A 22,245-nucleotide genomic window follows, 5' to 3' on the forward strand; every position below is an offset into this window, starting at 1 on the left:
CAAGATTTCATATTGTGAACAAAAATAGGATATTTAAATACAAAATAATTCATCATGTCAGAGCTCTAGGCCAGCAGGTTTTAAGAAGGGAATAAGAGCAAAGAGATGTTCTACAGTGAGCAGGTCTATGCAAACCTACCTCCAAGTCCAAGGAAGCTAAGAAGCTGAAGAAAGAGACTGACATATCCAGTTTCTCAGAAGAAAACATTTAATAAGGATTTACAAACAGAAACCATGTCTGTGTCTCAGATGGCAGCAAGACAAGATAGTGGATTCCTGCACCATTACCCACCCGACTCAGAGTTTATTTGCCATGCGAAAGAATATGTGATTCAGAAGGGATATGTAGGAGAATTGAAGTACAATAACATCAAAGTTGTTTTGATGTAAGGGCAGTACATTTAGGTAAGTACATGCCCTAACACAAGGAATAATAGATGAACTGGAAATCTTAAAGACCTTCCCAGAAATGTCATTAAACAGAAGGCAACATGACAGGTTATCATCCAAAATAGAGTTGCTTTGGCCTCCACAGGTATTTAGCTGGAAAGTTTCAATTGAGAAGTAAAGGTGGAGACTCTCTCTTTCTACAGTAGAACTGTCATGTGGGAGGTTAGAGAACTGAGGTGAGTAAAGATTCATTGGCTTGAATTAGTACACTACCCAAATGTTGCATTTGTGAATGTCAACATGAATTTTTGTTTCTTGTTTAGCAAACAAACCTCTTTATGTTTACAAAAGTGTTAAACAGATCCAAACACTATGGCAAGAAAAATAAGCATATTTCAGTCAGGGAAAAAAATAGAGTGCTTACTCAAATACACAACTTTGCAGGCTTTGGTGTTCTTGTAAATCTGGTGGAATAATTAATTGAAAGGTGTCTTCTGTCCAGGCAGCTTTTGGTAGAACTCACCATCTATCTCAACGTACGCAAATGTTCTGTTCCACAAGCTAAAGACAGAACATGAAGAAAACTGCATGTGATTTACACTGCCAAGAGAATTTGGAAGTTCAGTATACTTATTTAAAATTGAAATTTAGCCCAGACTCTATTCTTGATAAAGGGAAAAAAGAAAAAAAAAATAAACACTTTAATAAAGTACAAGAACATTGGTTAATTGGGGATATAACACACATTTTCCAAGTAAAATTTCTGTTCAATCCTGCATAAAGGGTCAAGTGTGGCTCTTGATATACCAGTTCACGTTTTATATTTAAATAACAAGTTTCTTACCTTGGTGAAAAAAGCCAAAGTCTAAAATATTTGAAAAGGTTTATTCTGAGTCAAATAAGAGTGACCATGGCCCATAGCCCAGCTTCAGGAGGTCTGGAGAACATGTGCCTCAACTTGTTGAGTTACAGACGTGGTGGGTTTACAGTGCTAACAGAAGTTACACACAAAGACCTAAGTCAGTTCATGAAAGGTATATATTGGTTCAGCTTGGAAGGTGGGTACTGGGACATCTAAAGGGTGAAGGAGCTTGCAAGTCATAGGTGGATTCAAAGATTTCCTAATTGGCAATTGGTTCAAAGAGTGAAGTTTTGCCTAAGAAGTTGAAGTCAGTAGAAAGAAATGCCTGAATTAAGATAAGGCAGTTGTGGAAGCCAGGGTTTTGTTATGTAGATGAAGCCTCAGGTAGGAGGCTTCAGAGAAAATCGATGGTAAATGTCTTTCTTGGACCATAAAAGGTGTTAGATTCTCAGTTCAATCTCTCCTGGATTAGAAAAAGACCTAGAAAGGGAAGAAGATTCTCTACAATTTTCCTTACAAGAGATGACTTTGCAGGGCCATATCAAAATATGTAAAAGAAAATATATTTGGGACTAAAATACTTTGAATTGCTTCAGGATCTCCTATCTGTCCTGTGATGCTATACCAGTCAGGTCAGACTTTGGTATCTTATTGTTACAAACAGTCTACTTTATCAGTCTTATGATCTCTATTTTATTGTTAATGCCAGCCTGTTGTGCCTAAACTCCAAATGAAGAGGTTATAACAGCCATGTCCAACTGCCCCCCTTTCCTGTCATAGCCTGAATTAGTTTTTTTCAGGTTTCTTTGGCATTCCTTTGGCCAAGGGGAGTCCATTCAATTGGTTGGGGGGCTTAGAATTTTATTTTTGGTTTACACTTATCTATTTGCTTTTCCAAAAATCTATTTGATAGACTCTGACTTCCAATCTGATTTTTTAGCTTCCCCACAAATCACAATTGTAAACTCTGGAAATGATGCAGCAGAAAACCAAAGTAGAACTCTGGAAAGTGGTAAGAAGGTGAGCTGATTTTAGACCTCATGGCTGGGGGAAAATCACAGCAGCAGGGAGGCTTGCCTTCCCCCTGCCACCCACCCAACAGACAAATGCTACCCAGACCTATTGTTTTCTGACCAGCAAAATAGCAAAAGAAGGAAGCCAAGGTAGGTTTTGTTTTCTCCTGCTTAGAATGTGAGTCCTTCTGACAACATCAGGTGAACAGACACCACTGGTAACGGTGATCAATTGAGAGCCTTGCCATAAACAGGCAGCCAATGGAAACATTAACCTTCCCTGCCTGTCCTGAGACTCCCTTTTTCCACTGAGAGGTACTGAGCAGGTCAACGGAGCTGGCAGAAGGTACCCAGCTATGGCTGGTGCCTGGTCAAGGAAGCCTCTTTGTCCTCATGAACTCAAGATTCTTCTCCCATCTAGAGATACAGATACCAGGCAGGGAAACAAAGAACTCAGTTTATAGCAAGCAGCCCTATATAGGAAGTCTTTTTGTGCCTGCAGCAGGAAAGCCTTCTCCCCTGGCCAGAGATAACAGAGAAGGCAGAAGGCACTGGTAGGGGAATCCCACCATGCCCCATTCCCATTCAGAGACATCCAGCAGCTGGCCTGAAGAAACCCTATTTTGTCCCTTAGGCAGCACCAGTAGAAACCAATGTGAACTCCAGAAGCACCAGATAAACCAGGTGGATGAAAATAATACCACAAAGGCTCTGACAATCAAAATGCCATTGTAACTACAACCTACAAAAATAAGCAAAGACCTGTATGCTAAAACTAAGCAGTGAGACAATCTTCTAAAATAAAAGATTAAAATAAGACTCAGTGTTTCCTGACAAAATAGGGGAGAAAGTCTAGAATGAAATTTAAAATAACCTTTCATAACAAGAACCAGAAAAATCACAACTTGAATGAGAAAAGGAGTTGATATCAACACTGAGATAAATCAGATGTTGGAATTATCTCACAAAGATTTCATAGTAGTTATCATAAAAATGCTTCAGATATCAATTATAAGTTCTCTTGAAACAAATTATAAGTAGAACATATCAGGAAAAAAATAGGAGTTGTTAAAAAGAGACAAATGGAAATTATAGAACTGAAAATGCAATAAAAGAAATAATCTGATGGAAGCGCTCATTGGTAGAGTGGAGATGACAAAGTATAGAATCAATGAATTTGAAGCAGAATAATCAAATTCACTCTTATAACAAGAACCATTGTGAACAATAGGAAGAAATCAGATTCCTTAAAACGTCAAAGACTCAGGGACCTGTAAGATGATAACAAAAAAATCCATCATTCATGTCAGCAGAGTCCCAGAAGAAAAGGAGAAAAAATGGGGCTGAAAGAGTGTTTGAAGAAATAACGGCTGACACAAGACACAAACCTACGGATCCAAGAAGCTGAGTGAATCCCAAACAGATAAACTCAAAGAAACCTATGTCAAACTACCTCATTAAAGTTTTGAATAGTAAAAATAAGGAAAATGTCTCGAAACCAGCCAGAGAGAAACGATACATTATCTATATGGGAACACTCACTTAAAGGAGGATAGATTTCTCATCTGAAACCACAGAAGCCAGGAAGAAAGTGGCACAATATTTTCAAATGCTGAAAGAAAAATAAATAAATAAATAAAACAACTGTCAACCCAGAATTCTGGTGAAACTATCCTTCATAAATGGAAAGAAAATAAAAACTAAGAAGGAAAACTAAAATCAGAGATATGGTGGTTAAAGGAAATTCTCAAAAAGAAAGAAAAGGATAAAAGAAGTAATCTTGCAGCATCAGGAAGGAAGAAGGAATAACAGAGCAATTTTTCTCATGAGCTTTATAAACTTATTGAAATTAAAAATTATCACAGCATCTTGCATCCAAGATGATAATATTTAAAGTTTGGAAAGGTAAAGGAACTCAAATGGAAGTGAGGCTTCTATACTTCACTCGAAGTGGTAAAATGTTGATACCAGTAGACTGTTTTTTATATATATATATATATATATATATATATCATATATATGTGTATATATATGTTATATATGTGTATATATATATATATATATATATATACCTAGAGCAACCACAACAAATTATACAAAGATATACACTCAAAAACTCTAAAAATAAAATCAAGATAACATCTTAAAAATAGCTCTTCAAGTATCTCACAGGAAAGTAAGACAAAAAAAAACAGAAACAAAACCAGAACAAACCAGTAGTAAGTAAATAATAAAATGGCAGACTTAAGTGCTTACATATCAATAATTACTAAATGTAAATTATCTAATAGACCAATCAAAAAAGATATATTGGCAAAGTGGATAGAAAAGCACAGTTCAACTGTAGTGATTACAAGAAACTTATTTTAAATTTGGCAACATGGGTAGAAAGGTAAAAGTGGGCAAAATCATGCAAATATTAATATTTAAAAAGCATGAAAGGCTATATTAATATAGCAAAGAAACTAGAGACAAAGAGCGATATTACATAATAATAAAGGGATTAACCCACTAGGAAGACATAGCAAGCCTAAATGCATATGTACCAACTAACAGAGTTTCAACACATATGAAACAAAAATTGATAGAACTGAAAGGAGAAATAAGCACAAACATACTAGATTTCCATAGCCTCCCCCAGAAATTGATAGAACAACTAAGAAGAAAATTAGCAAGGACATAGGATATCCTAAAAACTGTCAATAGGATCTAAGTGACACATACAGGTTGAGTACCCTTTATCCAAAATGCTTGGGACAAGATCTGTTTTGAGATTTTGATATTTCTGGATTTTTTAAATACCTGCATTATACTTACTGATTGAGCATCCCTAATTAAAAAAGATAAAAACTGAAATTTAAAATGTTTCAACGAGTATTTCTTTTGAGCATTATGTTGGTGCTCAAAAAGTTTTGGATTGCAGAGCATTTTGGATTTGGGATCTTAGATTAGAAATATAAAACCTATATAGAACACTGCACTGATCAACAGCAGAATACAAATTTTTTTTTGAGTGCCCATGAAAGTTCACCAAGACAAATTATATTCTGGGTTATAAAATAAACCGTGACAAATTTTAAAAACTTGAAATAATAAGAGTGTTCTCTAACAATAATGGAGTCAAAGTATAAATCAGTAATAGAAAGAAAATCAGAAAGTAAATACATGAAAATTAAACACAGTTTAAAATAATTAAACAATATATAGGTCAAAGAGGACATCTCCATTGAAATAAAATAATATAGAGAGCTTATAAGAAGAAAAAACCCAGAACAAACAAAAATAATAAATATAAGAGAAAAAATCAATAAAGTTAAACATAGAAAAATAATGAAGAAAATCAATTAAATAGCAAGGTTGGTCTTCAAAAAATAAGTTGATAAATCTCTAGCAAGACTGACAAAAATAAGAGACACAATCACCAACAGAAATAAAGTAGATCCTGGAATCATCAAAGAAAAAAGAAGAAAAAGATAATTTTATGAATACTTTTATGCTCACATATTTTACAACTTAGAATAAATGAACTAATTCCTCGATGACAGCAACTACCAAACTCAACCAAGATTAAATTGACCATCTAAATAGCCGTATGATGATAAATGAAACATAACTCATAATTTAAAAGCTCCTAGGAAAGAGATCTCAGGCCCAGATGGTTTCACTGATGAAATCTTCCAAACATTTAATAAAGGATAACCAACAATTTTACGTGATCTCTTCCAGATAATAGAGATAAGGGAATGCTTCTCAAATCATTTGATCTGAAATCATTGATGATCAAAACCAGACATAGCCAGTATAACCAAGGAAAACTAAAGACCAATATCTCTCATGAACTTAGACACAAAAAATCCTCTACAAAATAGTAGCAAACAAAATACAACAATGTATATTTAAAAATTAAGACCCATTATGAAATGGGAATTATTCCAGATATGCAAGGCTGATTCATCATTCGTAAATCAATGTAATCCACCACATCAACAGAATACAAGAAGAAAATTTACATGATCGTATAAATCAATGTAGAAAAAACAATGAGCAATATTCAACACATATTTATGATAAAAACTCTCAGAATTATAAATATAGAGGAAAATGTTCAACTTGACTAAACATATCTCCAAAAAGCCTATAGCTAATGTCATGCTCAGTAGTGAAAGACAATGCTTTCCATCCAAGATCAGGAACAAATACTGATGTTGCCTTTCACTACTTTTATTCTACATACTGTAAGTTCTAGCTACTGCAATAAAAAATAGAAAAACACGTGAAAGAAAGAGAGAGAGAGAAAGGAAGAAAGGAAGAAAGGAAGGAAGGAAGGAAGGGAGGGAGGAAGGAAGGAAGGAAAGAAGGAAGGGAAATCTTTATTTGAAGATGACATGATTACTAATGCAGGAAATGTCAAGAAATCTACCAACCAAACCTTGTAGAACTAATGCATGAGTTGAGAAAAGTCACAAGATACAAGATTAACATGTAAAAATTAACTACATTTCCATACACTAACAGTGAACATATAGAAACCTAAATTAACAACACAATACTATTTATAATCCATTCCACAGAAAATAAAATACGTAGATGTATCTTTAGCAAATTATGTACAGGACCTGTATGCTGAAATTTATAAATTGATGATAAAAGAAATTAAAGAAGCTCCAACAAAATGAAAAGACACACTGTTTATAAATTGGAGGACTCAGAAAAGATGTCAGTTCTCCCCAGTCTAATCTAGAGTTTTAAGATAATCACTATTAAAATTACACCTAAGTTTTTGTTATAGATATACACCAGCTTATTCTAAAATTTATGTGGGAAGGCACAAACCCTAGAATATCTAAAGCAATACTGATAAAGGACAATAAAGTAGGGGGAAGTACTCTACCCAACATTAAGACTTATCATCTAGCTATTACAATCAAAACAGTGGGCTATTGGCAGAATGATAGACAATGGATCAATGGAACAGAATAGTAAATCCAGAAATATACCCACACAAATATGCCCAATTAATTTTTGACAAAGATACAAAGCCATTTCAATGGAGGAAAAATAGCCTTTCAGTAAATGGTTCCAGAAAAAGTGAACATCCATGGGAAAAAATAAAAAGAGAAAATAACCTCAACCTAAACGTCACAATTTAGACAATATTTAACTCAAAATGGATCATAGACTGAACTTGTAAAACTACAAAACTTTTAGAAAAAACATAGACTATAGTATTTGGATTAGACATGATTCTTAGATTTGATACCAAAAATCACAATTCATAAAAGGAAAAATATCGATGAATTGGGCATCATCATAATTAAAAATTTGCTCTGTGAAACATGTGGAGAGGATGAAAAGTCAATCTGCACTAGGAGAAAATATTTGCAAACTACATATCTGACAAAGGACTAGTATCTAGAATACACAAAGAATTCTCAAAACTCAACAACAATCAATACAATCAGAAAATTGGCAAATGACATGAACAGACGTTACTGAAGAAGATATGGGATGGTAAGCCCAAAAAAGATGGTCATCATCTTTAGCAATTGGGGAAATGCACATTTAAATCACAATGTGATATCACTACATACCTGTCAGAAGGTCTAAAATAAAATATAGCGACAATACCAAATGCTGTGAGGACACAAAGAAGCTAAATCATTCATATATTGATGGTAGTAATATGAAATGGTAAAACCACTCTGCAAAACAATTTGGTAGTTCTTTAAAAAAAAATAAGCCTACAACTACCAGATGACCCAGTAATTGAACATTTGGGTACTTATCCCAGAGAAATAAAAACTTATGTTCTCACAAACACTTTTACAAGAATGTTCATAGTTGCTTTATTTGTAATTGCCCAAAATAAGAATCAGCTCCAATGTATTTCAATAGTTAAATGACTAAACAAACTGTAGTGTACATATGTATGTGGATGGATGGATGGATGGATGGATGCAGATAGATACATAGACACACAACATGGAATAGTACTCAGCAATGAAATGGGATGAACTATTGATACACGCCACAAGTTGGATAAATCTTCTAGGAATTATTTTGAGTGAAAAAAGCCAATCACAAAGGGTTATAGACTGTATCTCCCAATTTATATAACATTGTTGAAATAACAAAATTTTAGAAATGGAGGACAGATTAGTGGTTGCCAGGGTTTGGAAGAAGGTGTGTGGTTTAGTCATAAAGGTCCACACAAGGTACCCTCGTCGTGTTGGAAGTGCACAGTATATTGACTGTGGTGGTGGATACACAAACCTACATAGATGATAAAATTGTATTGAGCTAAATAAACTCACATAAATGAGTTCAACTAAAACTATGGAAATCTGAGTATTACGGAAGGATTGTATCAATGTCAATATCCTGGATGTGACATTATACTATAGCAGAATGCTGACTGGCTCTGTCCCTGAGGGGCTTGGGCTCTATTGAGATTTGCCCTGACCAGCTATGTTTTGCTCGCTTTATCCCTTGGTATGAATTGAATTATAGCAAGCACAAGGTTGTCAGTAGTCGCCGCTGCTCTCACAATGAGAAGTTCAAGGCACAAACAAGAGCTTAGGAGGGTGATGATAAACCATGAGGATGATAAAGAAACACTTGGAATGGCAAGATTTTCGTTAAAGCCTCAAAAGAAGCACTGATTGCTCCTTGAATTCTCAACCCACATACCAAGCATTTGAAACACATCCTCAATTATTTGAAATCAGTATATTAATCCTGGCTTTCAAAGAGAAATTAAAACTACTTAATTAGCATTCCTTTCCAAGTGACTTTTCCCATCTGTTACACTTTAATTTGGCTGGAATTTTGTGTGTTAAGACACAGAGTGAAGACAAGTTAATTATGAAATCGCTTGATGCTACATTTAAAGATCTGTTGAGGTGTGAAATGATTCCCAGGCCTCAGATGCAATGCTGAGTAATGGAGCACCCAGAATAATCATAATCTGTAAAGACTTAAAACCAAAGAAACCCAAGGAGGAAAAAAGTTTGATGTGGCAAATTAATTTACTTCATTTCCCAGCAAAATTAAATTTCATTATGTAAATTTTTTCATTAGCAAAACAGAAAATAAAAGCTGTTTGTATAAATCTGCAGTGATTCAATATCCTTCCCTTAGTTCTCCCATATTCTTCCTTTTACTTTTCACTTCTATCCGTCTCCTCCTCACAATTGCTAGAAGACATACACCTGCTTATATCTCAAGGAAGGAAGGTCTGTTCACTTTGTGCTCTTTGAATACTTAATTAGACTGCACTCTACCAGAGTGTTGCCACTGGGTAGTTCATCTAAGTCTATCTTGGTGTTATTTTGCTTCCCTTTAACACCCATTAATTTACCGATGAGCGCCTCCCTGTCTTCGGTCTGGCAGTGGACAGAGGCTTGCTGTCACATTTTCAGGAACTTCCCACTTCACTACTCAGCCTCATTTACCTTTGTCCCCAGAAGGCAGAGGTGTGGAATGAATTCAGGGTTTCCACATTAAAGCATTCCCGTGACCCAGTCTCTTCTTCCCTTAAAAATGACAACAAAGAGCAACATAAGAAGGAAATAAGAATTAATAAATGGTAGCTATATATGCGTTAGATGGAGAAAAAAATATATTCCATTTGTCATTTTTAATTATGTTGCACAAAATGAAAAGGCTTACTTTACCTTGGAGTCCAAAACGAGAGAGGCATCTCTGTCAGGCAGCAGCAGGAGTGTAGAAACAGAACTAGTGCTAGACCCCCAAATCTATGGTCCCATCAAATGAACATTTATTCAGATTTAGTCAAATTTACACGCTTATTCAAATTCTCCGACTGGCAGTCATATATAGTACAGGAAAATCTATTCCAAAAGCTCAGCACATCTTATAGCCTTAATTTTTTACAAAGTTAATACATGTTCATTTTTAAAACCTGAACAAGATAGATGATAAGTTAAAGATAGATGATATATATTAATAGATAGATGATAGATAGATAGAAATAATAGCTGCAAAGTGTAGGCTATCTACTGTATCTGGCACTATTGTCATTGATTACTACATTTAATTATCACAATGACCCTGTGAAGTAGAATATTCCTGATGTTCAGATTTTTTTTAAGCAATTTTAAGGATTAAGGTGTTATGTTGCTCAAAATCTTATAGTCAACAAGTTACAGAGCTGTGATGTGATCCTTTGCATTGTGTCTCAAGATCCTGTAATAAATGACAAGTATGCAATACAAACCTGGACATAATCACTATTAATAGGGTCATTTCAGATCACTCCAGGCCTCTTTTTTTTTTTTTTACAAAAGTGAGATCATACTTACATAATACTCAGCAACTTGCTCTTTCTCACTCAGCAATCATAGATAACCTTGCATGTCATTCTGCATACATCTCCTGAATACATTCATGCTTTGCTTAACAACTTTCCTGCTTAGCAACATACCTGAAACTGTGCCAGTGTGTAAAATCATTCAATTGAAAACAATATTTACATCAATTTTAGTGGGAAAACATATAATTCCTTTCCACCCAACCTAAACTTTCAACCCTATTTTTCTCTATTTTCATGGAGAAAAATAGAATGACAATAAAACCAAGCTCATATAAACAATAAAAAACAATTTGAAGTAAAATAAAGTCAGTTTCTCATAAATGAAATAAATGTAATAATGCAATGAAGGCTTAGTGGACTCACTAGGAAGGAAGAGAGTATGAGTTGTGTGGTGAAGGAAAGGCACAGGGAGTCATTTATAGAAAGCAGAGGGAGTATAGCAGTTAACTTTCAGTCAGGGGGGCAGTATCTCATACCAAGTGGAGTGGGCTGCCATGAAGGATGGCAGAAACTTTCATTCCTTTTCCCTCTTCAGTCCTCTTTTATCACAACCATCTTTTATTTCATGCTTAAAGTTTTTCCCACTTTTCTTTCTATAACATTTACTTTTTCACTTTTTGAGACAATTGTGGGCTTGCGATTATCTTTAATTCAGTTCAGTTCATAAGCTGCAACAGAGAAAGTTTAAGGCACAGAACACAAGAACACTTGCAAACAGTGCATGTATGTAAAATGCCAGAGTCATAGAAATTGCTGTCTTTATCCTTGGTTTTGGAAAATGTCTTGGGTTCATACAAGTATGACAGCAATTCAAATCTGTCCCACATCTCTTCTCTGCATAGAAATTGTGTTGAGAAAATTTCTGAGTGTGTTCTTGTCTAAAATAAAAAATATTATTTTTAGATTATATTTATTTTGTATGTTTTCAGGTGAAAGCATAAACAAGAAGAGTCATCCAAAAAGTGGTATAAATTACCCAAAAAAAGTTATGGTGAAAAGCTACTAATTGAAAAATCATTTTACAGTAAGCCTATGATTTTGGTAACTTATAGAATTACATACAGTGAATAAACTATAAACTGTTTAACCAGTCCTTATTAATGGATTTTTAAATTAGCATGATTTTATACCATTGAAGACGATGTTGAAATGTGTGCTTTCTTTTTTTTTTTTTCTTTTAGCTCTTGTCACCCAGGCTGGAGTGCAGTGGTGTGATCTCGGCTCACTGCAACCTCCACCTCCCAGGTTCAAGCGATTCTCCTGCCTCAGCCTCCTGAGTAGCTGGAGGCACCCACTGCCACACCAGCTAATTTTTTGTATTTTTAGCAGAGACAGAGTTTCACCATGTTGGCCAGGCTGGTCTCAAACTCCTGACCTCAGGTGATCCACCAACCTCGGCTTCCCAATGTGCTGGGATTACAGGGGTGAGACACCACAACCCACTGAAATGTGTGCTTTCTTAAACTTAGCTCCTTCTGCATGTGTATAAGTATTTCTTTGTATGGATTCCCCAACATGGAATTGCTGAATTATAGGACATACATGGATAAAATTTTAAGATAGTATATCAGATTACTTTCCACAAGGTAACTACATTTTACATTTCCTTCAATGGTATGTGCAACTGGTACCTACTTTTCTATAACTTTGCTGATTCTGAAAATTATCCATTTGAAAAATTTCTGTAGTCCTGGTGGGTGAAACTTTTTACTGTTTACTGCTGATGATAAACATCATTGTCAATTTCATTACCACTTGTATAAATATTCTGCAAATATATTTTCTCCATTTTTCTACAGGCTTATTGGTTTTTTGTTATCCATTTATTGGAGCTCATTTGTCCATTATGGATATTAATATTTTGTAACATATTTGTAGTTAAATACATCATTGCTTTCTTTATGGCAGATCAGTTTCTTTTCTTGCTTAAATAGGCTGCAATTACCATCATTAGTTTATCACAAAAAGGAGCCAATTTTTTTTCTACTGTGGTTACAGTATTCTAATGTATATTTAGATTTATCTGAAACTTATTTTTATTAAGGTATGTATCATAGAACACACTAGTGCCCACCAATATCTGATTCACCTCTCCTGCCTAGGCATCCAGAGATAATACTTCTTGATCTCTAGGCAGATTAAGAAAAGGACTTTTTGTCTAGTTGTGGCAAATGGATGTGAATAGATGTGATGCATGTGAGACTTCCGTGGTGGAGCAGAAAACAGCTCCTTTGTGATTTCAAATCCTTTGTGTATTAGTCCTATCTCACACTGCTAATAAAGACATATCTAAGACTAGGTAATTTATAAAGGAAAGAGGTTCAATTGACTCACAGTTCAGCATGGCTGGGGAGGCCTCAGGAAACTTACAATCATGGCAGAAGGAGAAGCAAGCATGTCCTTCTTCACATGGTGGCAGGAAGGAGAAAATGAGTGCCCAGTGAAGAGGGAAGGCCTTTATAAAACCATCAGATCTCGTGATAACTCACAATCACAATAACAGCATGGGGGAAAGTGTTCCCATGATTCGATTATCTCCACCGGCTCCACCCCATGACACGTGGTGATTATGGGAACTACAATTCAAGATGAGATTTAGGTGGGGACACTGCCCTTAGCCTCTTCCAAATCTCATGTCCTCACAATTCAAAACACAATCATGCCCTTCCAACAGTCCCCCAAAGTCTTAACTCATTCCAGCATTGACTCAAAAGTCCAAGTCCAAAGTCTCATCAGCGACAAGGCAAGTCCTTTCCACCTATGAGCCTGTAAAATCAAAAGCAAGATAGTTACTTCCTAGATACAGTGAAGGTACAGGCATTGGGTAAATACCAAAATTCCAAATGGGAGAAATTGGCCAAAACAAAGAGGCTACAGGCCCCATGCAAGTCCAAAATCCAATAGGGCAGTCATTAAACCTTGAGGTTCCAAAATGATTTCCTTTGACTCTAGGCCTTACATCCAGGGTACGCTGATGCAAGAGTTGGGCTCCCACAGCCTTGGGCAGCTCCACGCCTGTGGTTTTACAGGGTATAGTCCCCCATCCTGGCTTCTGTCTCAGGCTGGCATTGAGTGTCTATGGCTTTTCTAGGTGCACAGTGCAAGCTGTCAATGGATCTACCATTCTGGGATGTGGAAGACAGTGACCCTCTTCTCACAGCTCTACTAGGCAGTACCCCAGTGGTGACTCTGTGTGAGGGCTCCAATCCCACATCTCCCTTCCATACTGCCCTCACAGAGGTTCTCCTTGAGGGCTCTGCCCCTGCAGCACACATCTGCCTAGACATGCAGGTGCTTCCATACATCCTCAGAAATCTAGGTGGACGTTTCCAAACCTTAATTCTTGACTTCTGTGCAGCCACAGGCCCAACATCATGTGTAAGCTGCCAAGGCTTGGGGCCTGCACCCTCTGAAGCCACAGCACAAGATGTACCTTGGCTGCTTTTAGCCACAGCTGGAGCATCTGGGATGCAGGGCACCAAGTCTCCAGGCTGCACATAGCAGGCGGCCCTGGACCTGGCCCAGGAAACCATTTTTCCCTCCTAGGCCTTTTGGCCTGTGATGGAAGGGGCTGCCATGAAGGTCTCTGGCATGCCCTGGAGACATTTTCCCCATTGTCCTGGCAATTAGTGTTTGGCTTCATGTTACTTATGCAAATTTCTGCTGCTGGCTTGAACTTCTCCTCAGAAAATGGGTTTTTCTTTACTACTGCATTGTCAACCTGCAAATTTTTCAAATTTTTATGCTTTGCTTCCTCTTGAATGCTTTGCTGCTTAGAAATTTCTTCTGCCAGATACCCTAAATCATCTCTCTCAAGTTCAAAATTCCATAGATCTCTAGGGCAGGGGCAAAATGCCATCAGTCTCTTTGCTAAAGCATAACAAGAGTCACCTTTACTTCAGTTTTCAACAAGTTCCTCATCTCTATCCGAGACCACTTCAGCCTGGAGTTTATTGTCCACTTGACTATCAGCATTTTGGTCAAAGCCATTCAACAAGTCTCTAAGAAGTTCCAAACTTTCCCACATTTTCCTGTCTTCTTCTGAGCCCTCCAAACTGTTCCCAGTTCCCAAATCACTTCCACATTTTAGGGTATCTTTACAGCAGCAACCCACTCTACTGGTGCCAATTTACTGTATTAGTCCATTCTTATGCTGCTAATACAGACATATGCAAGACTAAGTAATTTATAAAGGAAAGAGATTTAAACCTCTCACAGTTCAGCATGGCTAGGAGGGCTCAGGAAACTTACAGTTATAGTGGAAGAGAAAGCAAACATGTCCTTCTTCACATGGCAGCAGAAAGGAAAATAAGTGCCCAGCGAACAGGGAAGCTTCTCATGAAACCATCAGATCTCATGAGAACTAACTCACCATCATGAGAACAACATGGGGGAAACCACCCCCATGATTCAATTATCTCCACTGGGTCCCTCCCACAACATGCGGGGATTATGAGAACTACAAATAAAGATGAGATTTGGGTGGTGACACAGCCAAGCCATATCACTTTGCTTCTCCATTGGCAGCAAATGTGGAGACCACGTATTGAAATGTCAGAACTGTGAGATCCAAGCAGTGTGGATCTCCAAGTCACATTTGGAGGCCAATAACTATGAAGATTCACCTGACCTAGAAGGATTTTGTATAAATGGAAAATAAACAATTTGTGTTTATTCACTGAGATCTTCCAGGTGTTTTATTAACCTTTTGTTATTAAGATAGGCTTCAGGTATCCTGGCTAATTTAATAAAATATGACTTCAAAATAAACAGGTGATAGACAGACAGAGAGATAGCAATTTCTTCCAAAGATAGTTGAACCCAAACCAAAAACATTAATATCATGAATTTAATGCTGAACAAAATGAAGACACTACGGAATGCATATTGGATGATTTCATTAATATAAAATTTGAAAACAAAACCATAGTGTTAGAAATTAGAATAGTGGTTACATTTAGGAATTAGAGAGTTTCTCGGGGAATAAAAGTAGAAATTTGAGATGATGGTATTAATCTATTTTTGAGTTAAGTGATGATTATATGAGTTTTACCCATGTTTACCATGGTTTCAAAATTAAATATATATGGTGTCATTATATATCCTACAAAATCATTTTTTTCACTTAGATGTATGTTGTAGGTATGCTGATATGCAGAGATTTCATTAGATTTAGTTCATCCAAAATTTTAGTTTGCCACAATTTTAAACTATATTATGACTTCTTTTTGACTTAGGTATTATACAACAAGGCAAGTAAAATTTACTCTCCAAGATTTTTTCTTCACTAAGCTCTTTCATATTCTAGGACAAATTGGCATTACTCTAGTATAAAACTATTCTTTTTCTTTAAAAACAGTAGCATAACCACACTTGTATTTCTCTGTCACTATTGCTCCTAATACAGTCTTTATTGTAAATTTTAACCAAAATAACTGACTTTCATCTCTCAGAAAAACCTGCAGGGATGTATAATTGAAGACTGTTATATATCAGCATTTTAACAGACTAGCAAGGCTCATGAATACATACAGCTCAGCTTTTCCTGATATGTTTAAACAATTTCCCTGCTCACTGCATTGTCTGGAATTCTACTCATTTCCTCTGGGCTTTTTTTCTTATATTAGTATTTAATAGGTACACGCTTCACTAATGTTTTCAGTGAGAGTCCACAGTTGCAAACTTCCTCAGACCTTTTATCACCCTTGAAGGAGAGTTTGACCACATAGGGAACTCTGGGAGATGGTTGAATTCCTATGGCCTTTTAAGGATATTACTTCATTGACTTTTGCCATCCATGTTTGCTGATAAGATGCCTGATGTCAGTCTAATCTTGATTGTTTTTTATATAACATGATTTTTTTCTCTCTCTGGCTGCTTTTAAGATATTACCTTCATCCTTGTTCTGCAGTTTCATTCCAATATGTATAGGTGTGAGAGCATTTCTGTTTATCCTGATCAGCACTCAGTATGTGCTTTTAATCTAAGAAATTACATCTCCGTTTGCTTCTGGAAATTCCTCAGCTGCTACCTCTTCAAATAGTGATTTCTTAGGCATTCTCTCAAGTGTCTAGTGTCTGAATTTCTGAGATACATGTTGGAGTCCCTCTTTCTATTCACCATGACTGTTAACATCTGCTTCACATATATTTGATTTGTCTTGCCATGCCAAGTTCTAAGTAAATTACTCATTACTACTTCACTAAATTGTCCTTCAGTTATGTCTAGTGGAAGTTTATCCTCTCTTGAGGATATTTTCTTGACCATCATTTCAAAATATTTACATGATTTACAATTAGTTCTTTTCTATATGCACCTATTATTATTCTTTCTATTAATTTCACAATTTCATATTTTAATTTCATACTTTCTTGTTCTTGTTTATAAGTTCTTGATCTTGTTGCATATGTTATCTCTGCACTCACAGTGACAAGTTGTGAGCCCTAGAATTAGTTCCCTAACTTCTCTGCCCTGTATCCCCATTTGTGAGATGAAGGTAATAGTAGCTACTTTATAGTGTTATTGCTTTTATCAAATGATATGATACATGTAAAGTTCTTAAAACAATGTCTATATATTAAACACAATTATTATTATTATTATTATTTGAGACAGAGTCTCGCTCTGTTGCCCAGACTGGAGTGCAGTGGTGCAGTCTTGGCTCAGTGCAACCTCTGCCCCCTGAGTTCAAGTGATTATCCTGTCTCAACCTCCTGAGTAGCTAGGATTACAGGCGTGCACCACCACACCCAGCTAATTTTTGTGTTTTTAGTAGAGATGGGGCTTCACAATATTGGCCAGGGTGATCTGGAACTCCTGACCTCAGGTGATCCGCCTGCTTCAGCCTCCCAAAGTGTTGGGATTACAGGCGTGAGCCACTGCGCCTGGCCCACAATTACGTTTTAATATTATTCAGAGTGTTCTATTACTTGCATCTCATTGACAATAAATTGTCGAGTTTCCATGCTGATTTTGTTGGATGCCTTTCTTAGCAATATTTTTGCTTGATAGCCGTAGATCTTTAGTTTGCAGGCTTAACTTGAATGTAAATACTTTTGCCCTGTCTCTGCCTTCACTATTCCCCATGTAGCATGGCTGTTTTACAGTTTCCTTCTAAGTTGTCCCAGGTCTTATCCTGTCAGCTTAGTGTTTCTCTCCAGAAATTATACCAGAGAGATCAGAGGTCTGTCCTTGGAGGGGGCAAGTGTCTTGTTCCAGGTACTGGTTGTACCACATTCTTCCTCCATACCTTATAGCTTCCACAAGTCATAGCCCTCGACAGTGAGCAGGCTCCTGTCTCAGCCTAATAAGATGTAGGATGAAGGCGTCTTTTATAGGAGGAAGAATTCCACCCCAACCTCTAACTTGGCACCATGACTTTGGCTTATATTCCCTACCTCTGCAGGGTGTGTTTGGTCTCTATCATGCCACAGAACTCAAATACTTGATTCTGTCCTTCTAAGCCAATATGTCCACAGATTCCGCTCTAGTTTCTACTGTGCATTTCTGTTCCATTTCTTTCAAAGAAAATCTAAATTTTGAGTGGGAAACATTCTTTTTATTTTAATAAACTTCTTATCCATTTACCTATCACTTCTAATTATTTGGTGATTGGGAGGAAATGGTAGTGGGGATGTGTGGGAGTGCAGTAGAATTTAGCTTAATGCAGCTAAAAAGTAAATGCTAAACACCATCTTGACTAAAAAATACTCAGAAGCTTGTGACTAAGGACTTTTCTTTGTGCGGGAAAAAAAAAAAATTCACACCAAGAAAAGAAATGTTTCATTTCATGAAGCTAAAAATCCTGACATCATCCCAGAACTATGAACGAGGGTTCTGCTAACAGCATTAGATGCAAATGTGCATGACTTACACACTTGTTTCTTGCCATGTTAATGATTTTCCCCTTTCAGTTTTTTATAGGACTTGGTTACCTGAGACAGTTAACATGATCCTTTACTGGAGATTATTGAGTTTTCCTTTTATAAACAAAAAACTGCTAATTGGCATAATGTTCTACAATGAATTTGGTAGGTCATTTGAAATTGCTTATACATTAGACTTTTCGTTCCTCCTATGTTTTACATGTACGTGAAGTTTTAGGTCATAAAATGAAAAAAAAAAAACAAATCTGTTCTTTACTGAGCACTAAAACAACTTAAGAAAATAGATAATAATTAGACAAATGGGGGCTCGTGACAGCAGTTTATTAGAGAGAGGACTGAATTGAAAAGCGTGGATTGATCTATATCCACAATAAGGTTACATAAAACATCCAACTCACACTGAGCTTGCCAATGGCAAATCTCAGGCCTTCCCCTTGCAAGGGCAGAGTGTACCTTAGTAATCATGCTAAGATGAGCAGAGCATGGGGCTTCCTGGAGACAGGATACACATCGAATCTGAATGCACTTCATTCTGAAGAACCAGAGCCCAGCCTCAGCTGAGTCACGCACTCTGATGCAAACTCCTTCTCCCGAATTTGCCAGTCAACTCAATCCATCCTCCCCCAGTGAAGAGAATGTGAGGGAGGGAAGAGGGACGATGACTCAGGTTAGGTTTCCTCAGAAACAGACTCAGAGAGAATTTGGGAACAAAAGATTGATGAGGGAGATGATTCCAGGAAGCACTGGCAGGGGAGTGGAAAGAAAGGCACAGCAGGGAAGAAAGTCAATGCAGGCATCTATGGGCAAGTTACTACTGTGGACAAGTGGGGCTCCATCTTGCTGGGACCCCTGCATTACTGTGTGGAGCATGTCTTAACATTGCCCCACACACTAGCAGAGGCAGCTGAAGTACTTTTCTGCCAACCCTTTCCTTTGCGGGAAGAGAGCTGCTCCTGGAAGCTATAACTCACTAGTACTGCTGGGGTGTCCCAATCAGGTGAGCAGGCTCCTGCGGCCAGAGGAAGCTCCCAGGTTGAGAATCACAGTTGTTTGTAGAAAGAAGCAGGAGTACTGAGCAGAACAGGAAGTACTGTGGGTTATCAGTGGGGCATGGGCAGCTTCTGCCAGGCACAGGCAGCTCTCCCTGATGCTTCTCAAAAGGTGAAGTTCCTATATTATGGGTCAAGATAGAACATCAAGATCTTAACTGTGACCTCTTCTGTATCTCAATTTCTGTGAGTCAGGAATTTTGGAATAACTTAACTGAGTGGTTGTAGCTTGGGATCTCATGAGATTGTGGTGAAGACACTGGCAGGGGCTACAGTCATCTGAAAGCTTGACTGGGGCTGGACAATCCATTCTCAAGGTGGCTCACTCAGAGGCTATTACCAGGAGCCCTGGTTCCTTACCACAGGAACCTCCCCAGAGAGTTTACTGTCCTCAAGACATGGCAACCAGCTTCTCCTGGAGCAAATGATCTAAGATAGAAAAAAGAGAGCAAGCAAGAAGTCAAAAGGCCTTTTACCAGCTAATTTTAGAAGTCTCATACATCATTTCCTTTGTATTCTGTTTGCTAAAAGCAATTTACCAAGACCAGTCTATACTCAAAGTTAAGGGAATTAGACTCGACTTATTAAAAGGAGGAGTTTAAAAAAGTTATAGAAATATTTTTAAATTACAGCAGGTGCCAAGCACCCTTGATATTCTAAAGTGAGGTGCTAGACCTCACTTGCAACTTGTATGAGAAGTTAGGTGGAAAGGTCCGGAGAACTTATCTGAAGTTAGTTTTTGTGTTGTCTGAATCCTCGCAACATAGGGAAAGGGATGAGTGGATTTGCCCCCACCCCGCCGCTTAAGCCCAAGTGAGAGGAGTTTGAAGGAAACTCTTGTGAGAGTTTGGCCTGTGTGTTCTGGAGTATGGGGAACATGTGGACTAAATTCTGAGAGATATTTGAAAAGTCAAAAGGTGAGAGGTCATGTGCACAAGCCCCACATAGCAGAATGAGAGGCATTAAAGAGCAAGTTTCCTCTCAGCTCAGCAGGGAAAAGGACGGAGATATTCAGAAGTGTGAACACAGTGAGAAGTTGACTTGACATCATCTGGAAAAAAGACTCACTCATAGGAAATGCCTGGAGCCACAATATGACCCCGTCTTAGTCAGCTTGGGCGGCTATAACAAAATACCACATAGACTGTGTGGCTTGAACCACAGAAATTTATTTCTCCCAGTTCTAGATGCTGAGAAACCAAGATGATGGAGGTGTCAGCAGATCAGATGTTGGTGAGGATCTGCTTTGTGGTTTTCAGATGGCCATCTTTTCATTGCATCCTCACATGGTGGAGAGCAGAGAGGGAGAGCAAGGAGGCAAGCTGTCTTGTGTCTACTCCTTTTACCTCTCTATTCATTTGACTTCATTCACATTTTATTTTTTCCAGCTTTACTGAGTTATCATTGGCAAACAAACATTGTATACATTTAAGGTGTACAACGTGATGTTTTGACATGCATGTACATTGCCTAGTGTATTAGTCAGTTCTCTCATTGCTATAATGAAATAACTGAGACTGGGTAATTTATAGAGAAAAAAGAAGTTTAATTGACTCATGGTTCTGTGGGCTGTACAGGAAGCATGGCAGCTTCTGCTGCTGGGGAAGCCTCAGGAAACTTCCAGTCATGGTGGAAGGCAAAGGGGGAGCAAGGCACCTCACACGGCAGGAGCAGGAGCAAGAGAGAGAGAGAGGTGGGAAGTTCTGCACACTTTTAAACAACCAGATCTCGTGAGCACTCACTCACCATCTGCTATGGTTTTGCTGTGTCCCCACCCAAATCTCACCTTGAATTATAATAATCCCCACATATGAAGGGTGGGGCCAGGTGGTGATAATTGATCATGGGGATGATAACTGATCATCAGTTTCCCCCATACTGTTCTCAGGGTAGTGAATAAGTATCATATGATCAGATGGTTTTATAAAGGAAAGTTCCCCTGCACAACTCTCTGTCCTGCCACCATGTAAGACATGACTTTGCTCTTCCCTCATCTTCTGCCATAATTGTGAGACCTCCCCAGCCATGTGGAACTGTGGGTCCATTAAACCTCTTTCCTTTATAAATTACCCAGTCTCTGGCATGTCTTTATTAGCAGCATGAGAACAGACTAATACACCACCACAAGAACAGCACCAAGGGGATGGTGCTAAACCATTCATGAGAATCTGCCCCCATGATCCAATTACCTCCCACCAGGTTCCACCTCTAACACTGGGAACCACAATTCGACATGAGATTTGGTGGGGAAACAGTTCCAAACCACATCACCAAGTGATTGTCACAATGAACTGAATTAACATATCCATCACCTCTCTTGGTTACTTTTTTATAATTTGTGATGAGAATACTTAAGATCTACTTTCTTAGAAAATTTCAATTATACATTAACTATAGTCACCATGGTACACGTTAGGCCTCTAGAACTTATTCATCTTACAACTGAAAAAATGTGTACCCTTTAACAGACATCTCATTTCCTCCAGACCCCCAGCATTCCTGGCAACCACCTTCTGCTTTCTGTTTCTGTAAGTTTGACTTTTTTAGATTCAATGTATGAACGAGACTATACAGTTTTTGTCTTTCTGTATCTTTTACTTAGCATATTTTCCAGGTTCATCCATGTCATCAAATGTCAGGATTTTCTTCTTTTGTAAGGCTGAATAATAGTCTGTTACATATATACAATGCATTATATACATATATATGG

At 37.4% G+C, this 22,245-nt stretch overlaps 1 long non-coding RNA gene across 2 annotated transcripts in view; it reads right to left on the reverse strand.

Annotated features, from left to right (window-relative positions):
- Nucleotides 1-274: 274 nt before the first annotated feature.
- Nucleotides 275-22,245, reverse strand: part of LOC112133760 (uncharacterized) — a 303,317-nt gene continuing 281,346 nt past the window's right edge. Inside the window, exons 5-8 of one of the 2 annotated variants that reach the window (XR_010140365.1) lie at nucleotides 19,751-19,964; nucleotides 19,458-19,656; nucleotides 9,626-13,366; nucleotides 275-951 (exon numbers count right to left, since the gene is read on the reverse strand). This is a non-coding gene — a long non-coding RNA (uncharacterized LOC112133760). Of the gene's footprint in view, nucleotides 952-9,625; nucleotides 13,367-18,300; nucleotides 19,965-22,245 lie in introns of those variants that run through there. The other variant, XR_010140366.1, reaches the window with a different exon arrangement.

This window comes from Pongo abelii, chromosome 5 (assembly GCF_028885655.2).
Source record: "Pongo abelii isolate AG06213 chromosome 5, NHGRI_mPonAbe1-v2.0_pri, whole genome shotgun sequence".
In the NCBI taxonomy this organism is placed as follows: Eukaryota; Metazoa; Chordata; class Mammalia; order Primates; family Hominidae; genus Pongo; species Pongo abelii.